Raw genomic sequence first — 7,893 nt, forward strand, 5'->3', positions numbered from 1 at the left:
CGCCCCTATATACATTTTGGCTATTTTCAATTGGCCAAAATGTATATAGGGCTGAAGTGGTTAGTGTATGTTTTGTAATAATAATCAAAAAGTTTTCAAATAATTGTAGTGGAGTAAAGGTACAATATTTGCCTCTGAGATGTAGTGGAGTGGAGTAGAAGTAAAAGTACTGAAAATTGGAAATACAACAATAAAGTAAAAAAATACCTCAAAATTATACTTACAGTAAGTACAGTACTTGAGTAAATGTACTTAGTTACTTTACACCACTGCGATAAAGCCATCACGTTTTTAGCACTCACGGTAGTAAATCCCCCTCAGCCGTCACTTTACAATCATGCCGTCTGGTCGAAGATACAGAACTTTTGAAAGGAAAAACGTTTTTTATTAATATATATATATATATATATATATATATATCAATATGGGCATAAATGGGACACGGACTGACAGATACAGAGATTGTGTTGTCCAGATCCGACGCAATGCCCATATATGGTCATGTGCATAGATCCCCTCAGAATATGCCCACATATGGACATTCCAATATATGGGCATATACTAATGACATAAGAGATCTCCATATATGGGCATAAAGGGACAAGGACTGACAGGTATAACGAGGTACAAAGACAGACAGGTACAGCGGTACAGACAGGACACTATGACTCAGACATATTGGTCGGATCGGCAGTGCAACGTAGGTGTGAGGGCCACGTATATTACGTACTGTGGAAGCTACTGATAAATGCTGATGGTGTATATAATATGCCACACACATACATTGTACATAGGCTGACCTATTTTATTATCTTGGTAGTATAAGACTACTGGCTCTTTTTTTTTTTTGCTCCAGTTTTCCTCTCTTTTCTCTTTTTCTTCTTATGCTCCTACATTGTCTGAAAGAAGCTGAACAAAAATATGTTTTACTCTTATGTACCTGTACACTATAATATAGTGTCCAGGTACATAAGTGTAAAACATATTTTTGTTCATATTATGTAACAATAAGTAACAACCTTGAACAATGAACAGTGAAACAGTGAACATTTCACACCTGGAGGAGAAGCTCAATGACATTCCCCAAATGCATGCCATGTTGAACCAGTAGAGTGTTTGTAGGTGGTCCATTTGGTTACATTTGTACACTCCCAGAGTTAGCATTCTCCATAATCTGATTGGACATTTTATTATCTGGGGAACACTTACCAAGTATGTATGCGTTTGGCCTCGCACCTCTAAATATCGGGTTGCTTTTTTAATGTGGGTAATCAACAAATTAAATTGTTTTGCAGGTTGCACTTTTTCCAACAGAATTTCCCCTGATGCGTGTATCAGCTAAATTGCTTAAAATGCTAATGTGAATGGAGGAGTCGATGCCCTATGTGCAGCCCTACTGTATATAAGAAACACCACTAATAACCGTCTTGTTTGCGGGTGTTTATGACATCAAAAATAAATACATCGATCCAAACAGGTTTATTTTTATTTTCTTATGTTCTGGCTTTGTAGGAGCTAGCCGTTTTAAGAGGGTCTCTCTCTCTCGTGCGCGCGCATTGTGAGGCGGTGTGAGCTTGTAGTTCACCACGATGGAAACAAGCCCCATTGACTTTTTTTTGTGTTATCCTTTTAGCCTAAAGGCCTGACTGTACCTCATGCCGTTCACAGTTTTGTCTAATAAAGTATTCAATCAATCAAGTTCGGCTATTTTCACATTATTTATCTGTGGATCCAAGTCAAACCAAATGCAATGCCTCATAATGTGACCAAATTTGACTGGGAGACAGTCATCTAGCATTTTTTCATTTTCATTTTTTCATGTCATAAGAAAGCAGGGAATCATAGCAAAATAATGATATATTGGTTAATAAGATTGAGTGAATAGTTTTGAAACTACAGCTTATAGAACTGAAGTCAAGTTAAAACTCTTCAGTAGAGAACAGACCAGTTGAATGGATCTCATTCAAAGATAGTAAACAGGGCTATCAATCCCATCATGCATAGCGAGATTTACATTATCCTTTGTTCACCGGGTTAGGGTTAGGCTCTCTTTGTTACGTATCATTTTGGGGGGCCTGAAAAGATTGAGAACCACCACTGCTCTAGGGGTCCCCGAAGGCCCCTGTTGAAGACCTATGTGCTAGGGTTGATGTGGTTAGACAACAACAGTGCATGAGATGAGGCAGCCAGGGCGTATATTATTGCTGCACCAACGAGCCCGGCGCGAAATCATATCTCATAGGCCCTGAACACTAAATAAAGCTATTGATTCCTGGCATCAGTGTCTCTGCGCACAATGCCATGGCGTGTGCGTGTGTGCGTGTGTGCAGTCAGTTGTATTACTGTAGATAGATAGATTATTTTATTTTCGCGTCCTGCACACAAAGTACCCAACCCTCATGGGTTCATGAGACACCATTTTACGCCTACAGCATGTTTACAGTATATTCACGTAATACATTCAATTATATATCTCTAGAATATCTATAGAATGATGAGAACAGCGTGTTCCGTCTTCTCTCCCAAGCTTGACAGATAAAATCGTCCACAACAAAAGCTCCTTTAACAAAACATATCTCATCAGTTTATCATAATCATCTAACTCAAGGAAATCACCACAAATAGAAGACATCTTACTAACAAATATCTCTCTTATATCATCATATGTAGGCCAAAAAAAAAAAAAGTGAAAGTCATTTTCAATTTCACCAAGTTCACAAAGCAAAGAGTATCTCTCCCCTGGAGGTGGTAATGGTTCCTATACTATACTTGTGAAGGTGAAATGTATAGAAAGAAGAGAAATAGACATTGTGAGGACCATTTTTCCTGGTCCTCCACAAGAGAAATGGTTTATTTATGATTAAAACATATTTTTTTCAATTAGGTTAACAATGAGGAACAGATACATGCTGGGGTTAGGATTAGGATTAGGCATTTCGAGGTTAGATTTAGGGACTATATAGGGTTCGATTTATCCTAATTTATACTTAGTATATATAGTTGTGCACTGGTGTCATGCACCGGAAATAGCTGATCTACAAGATCACAACGCATATCGCAGCACGACGCATCGTGAGCTTGTAGAGCTGCTATTTCCGGCTTTAGGTTTAAGTTTAAAATGTGGCAAAAAAATTATAAATAAAACAAATAAAATCACCATCATAAAATGTTGATGTTCTCACAAATATAGTACTACAAACACGTGTGTGTGTGTGTGTGTGTGTGTGTGTGTGTGTGTGTGTGTGTGTGTGTGTGTGTGTGTGTGTGTGTGTGTGTGTGTGTGTGTGTGTGTGCGTGCGGGTGGGTGCGGGCGGGCGTGTGCGTGTGCGTATGTGATTATGCAATTATGCGCATGCGTGCATTTGTACTGTATGTGCGTGTGTGCACGCACGAACACACAAGGTGGTAGCAAAGGCGGGTTATTGTTCTGTACAGCACATGGCTCTGCAGTCAGGTGAGACTGCTGTGTGTGTGTGTGTGTGTGTGTGTGTGTGTGTGTGTGTGTGTGTGTGTGTGTGTGTGTGTGTGTGTGTGTGTGTGTGTGTGTGTGTGTGTGTGTGTGTGTGTGTGTGTGTGTGTGTGTGTACGCGCGTGCGCATTTGCAATTTATTTATTGTCATTGCAGGTGCAATGCAATTTGCAACTCCCAAGTCAATGGACTCAAGAATACAATGGAGGCATTTAAACCTGTAACACTAAGGCAACGCAAAAGCCAAACAAATCTCAAATATATACAGACAAACAAGAAAAAGGGTGAACGTGATGCAATCTCAGTCAATTTATGAGAAAGAGAGACATTTCGTAATACTAAAGCCAAGAAAGTGTGCATGAATGTATAAAACAAACACAAAGTGTAGACCTTACACTAGGCTAACGTGTAGGCTAACGTGTGCATGTAATGCTCACACAGTGCAATTCCCTAGAGCAGTATGATAGTTCTCTTTTTTTGTGCCAGGGACCCAGAGAAAAACAACTGTAGCCTACTGTTAAAAAATAGAGGGGAAAAAATAAATGAACTAAAGAAATTGCTGAACTGAATGCTAGGAAAGAGAAAACATACCTAAACAGTACACAATAAAATGATGTAAAAAAAGCAGAGACATTTTCCAAAATGTAGAGTAGATGTATAAGCTTGCAGCGCGGCACGAAGTGGCGCGCTGTGAGCTTGTACATCTGCTATTCTATACTTTGAGAACCAAGGCCCTAGAGCAGAGATTCTCAACCTACTGTATGGTCCAGGGCCACTTAACACGGGCAGCCAATCAGCTGCCGTGTCGGTTAAATTGGTTAAGTGATCAGATGGGTGAACAGCGAACACTGCCCCCTAGAGGTAGCTTATTTCCACTGTGTAGTTAGCAAAACAATCTCATTCTCATCATGTACTGTCCATAGCAGACAGACAGTGACTGTGTTGTTGTAGATATACACATGTAGACTTGAGATCAACTCCTTCTGCAGTTTTCATCATAGTTTGAAGTGTGAGCACTTCTAGCCAATCTGCAGTCAGCCAATCAGGCGATTGGACTCCGCCTTTAAATATCACTGCCTCACTGACACTTCATTCTCTTTTCAGCATGCAACAAGCAACCCACCTCCATCCCCAACTCCACCTTGTCTCAATCGTCTAGAGTTCGAAGGAAGGAGGTTCATCTGCACTGCCACCACCAGCGTCTAGACTCCGGGAGTTCTCCCCATTAAAAGCTAGTCTCACACGTTAACTGTTAACTCATGCACTGCCAAGGACGACTTTTACAAAAAAAAAATCTCCAAAGGCCCACACTTCCACGGACGATTTCGACGACTTTTTTTGTTGTTGGGGTGTTTCCACTAGTATAGATGGTGCTCTTCGCTATCACATGAGTGACCATTTCAACCCCAGATGCATTGCAGAATCAAGGGATCACGTGATCCCAAGATTTACTGCCCCATTCACTTCCTGTTTAACGTATTTGGGAAATCGCCTGTATCTCGCCTCCTGTGTTTCACTACGTATTTTTGACGAGAACATGCTATGTTATATAACAAGCGAACGGGGGGGTCGAGATGACTTTTTTAAATGTTATTTGCGGAAACACAGTGAAAACCCCCCCGTGATTAGCAACCATCAGGGGATCGATCATACTGGAGATAAATATTCTGTGACTACTTTAAAAAGAAAAATCGATGTATTTTATCTATTTATTCTGGCAGTGAAAGAGTTAACGGAGCCTAATTTGCCAAAATGTTTTATCTTTTATTCAATAAAACTTGTTTTGGGAAGCACTGGCGTGGAGTGTAGCAGCTATGTCATCGCCTGTAGATGTTTTGCCAATAAGCAAATTGGTGATGATGGGGTGGGTGTAACCTGGGCGGTGTAACCTACATATTATCTCCTTTTCTTCTCAAAGCATTTTGCTCACTGTAGGAGTGAGTGAGCAGCAGTCATTAAGCATGCTTTTCAACCTTGATTTTTTCCCCCCATTTTTTTTCCCAGCACCGGAACAATGATGGATGATTTGAGGACGAATGGGACTAATCTCCTCGCCACAAACTGTGTGGGTTGTTCCCACTTAGCCGTGCCTCACTCTGCAGTCACACCAAAAGACACTACAAAGTGACCAGCAGTCAGTATACTCAACCCTAGCACTTGAGTCAAATCCTGGTCAAATATTACTAAACTAAGCAAGTTAAAAGGCGCCCAGTCAAAATTGTACTTGAGTTACACTACTGGAGTACCGTAATTCAATGTGCTTGACATAGGACAGGGGTGGGCAACTTTGATGATGGAGGGGGCCACTATATTTCCACACTCACTCCAAAGGGCCACATTGCATATACTGTCGGGCAGAAACCTTTTATCTCCATATTTTAACTTTTTTAGTAAATTAATGCCATACTTCCATTCTATGTCACACAAAAGTAGCAAAAATAGCCGATCTACAAGCTCAAGACGCGTTTTGAGCTTGTAGATTTGCTATTTTTTGCTATTTCTGAATTGGAATACTTATTTTTTTTTGCAATTTTTTTTATTGGAATCTTTTTTTTTGTTGCTATTTTTGAATTGGAATCCTGAAAAATAACATTGTTAATTAATTTCAAATGCATTTAGTTATACTTATGATAACTTTATGAACTTGAATACAAAAAAAGACAATAGAATTTTAGTACTAGTCACTAAGCTACTAATATAGACTGAAGTAATTAAAGCGGGTCATGTTTGCATGTTTGGAATTGTAACAGCTGAAATCAATAATATATCAGTGTTCCCATACTAACCTGCGGGACGCCTTTCAATGCCATGCTTATTTATGGAATTTTGGTTCTGAGTGCCACAACCAAAATTAATTGTAAAAAAAAAAGTGCTTAGGAGCCGAGATACAGCCTTTTTCAGTAAAAAGTTAAACAAGAAGTGAATGGAGCAGCAAATCTTCAAATCATCATATCTTGGGTTCTGAACATGTTTTTCAAAAAAAAAAAGATTTTTTTTTTTTTTTCATGACGTATTTGACGTAGTGTGGCACACGGGGCGTCAGGCCTCATGACGTATTTGACGTATTGTGGCACTGAAAGAGTTAAGTGAAGGTGGGGGCCGCATGTGGCCCCCGGGCCGCCAGTTGCCCAGGTATGACATAGGACATTTGAATTCAGTAAAAAGGAAGAAAAAGAGAAAGGTTAAACCCCTATCTCTTTAAATAGGAAAACACCTGTTTCAGCTGTTCTCACTCGTATCTGGAGACAGACTATCACACACTCGGAGCACAGGACGCATCGTCTGTTTATCAATGGCTTCTTATTGGAGGAAACGCAGGCTGTTTTTGTGAGGGAAAACATTCCACCTGACACTTTTTAGATTATTCCCATAACTCTGTCTGTGTGCTCATTAACCCATTCAAACCAGGAAAGCATCTGTGTCATTTTAAGATTTATTTGGCTATTCAAAAATAGAAGATATACAAGCTCCTAGCGCATTTGTGCAAATCTTTGAATATAGTATATGTTTTTAAAGCAACCATTTTTAACTCAAATCTTTGCTTCTGGCCGCGCGCAGTTGGTAGCACTGTCGCCTCACCGCTAGAAGGTCCTGGGTTCGATAAGGCAATTGGCACTGGGTGAAAAATGGGTTACAAAAATTGGGTGCTGCTTGCTTCAACTTCTGCTTGCCTTGAATGCAGAAAAGAGGAACGAACAACTTATCACATTTACTGAACGCTGCATGAAGGAGGCATCTATAAACATTGCGTAACCGATCATCTGTATAGGTGTAGAAAGTATCCCTCCATCCAGCCCTCCATCCTCATCTGCTTATTTTTGTATACTCGTACAATGACAATAAATAAAGGGATTCAGATTCTGATTCAAATTCTTATCCGGCAAACTACTAGCTCACAACATGTGAGCTTGTAGACTGGCTATTTTTGAATAGTTAAAAAAAAAGTATAACGGGTATTAATAATGAGTAATTTTACTTTGGTACTTAAATATATATTTTGCTGCTAAAACTTTTGTACTTTTACTCAAGTCAATACAGGCCTTTTGCTTGTATATTTCTAGATTGTCACTTTTACCTAAGTAAAAAGTGGAGTACTTCTTCCTCCACTGCTTGGGGGTGAGAGAGAGAGAGAGAGAGAGAGAGAGAGAGGGGGGGGGGGGGGGTAGGCTACTGTAGGTGGGGGGTTGAGCATAAATTCAGTTCGAGTAATGTCCATAGAGAAATAAATAGTTGTCAAATTGCACTTGGTGTTTAGGGGGGTAGAGAAACAGATTGCTGTCCCTTATTGCATTTGTGGATACAGTATATTTCTACATTTATGTGTGGCCTTGTTTGAGTATTGTTAGGTATTGTGCGTGCGTGCGTGCGTGCGTGCGTGCGTGCGTGCGTGCGTGCGTGCGTGCGTGCGTGCGTGCGTGCGTGCG

This window comes from Gymnoscopelus braueri (assembly GCF_963280865.1).
Source record: "Gymnoscopelus braueri genome assembly, chromosome: 4".
NCBI lineage: Eukaryota > Metazoa > Chordata > Actinopteri > Myctophiformes > Myctophidae > Gymnoscopelus > Gymnoscopelus braueri.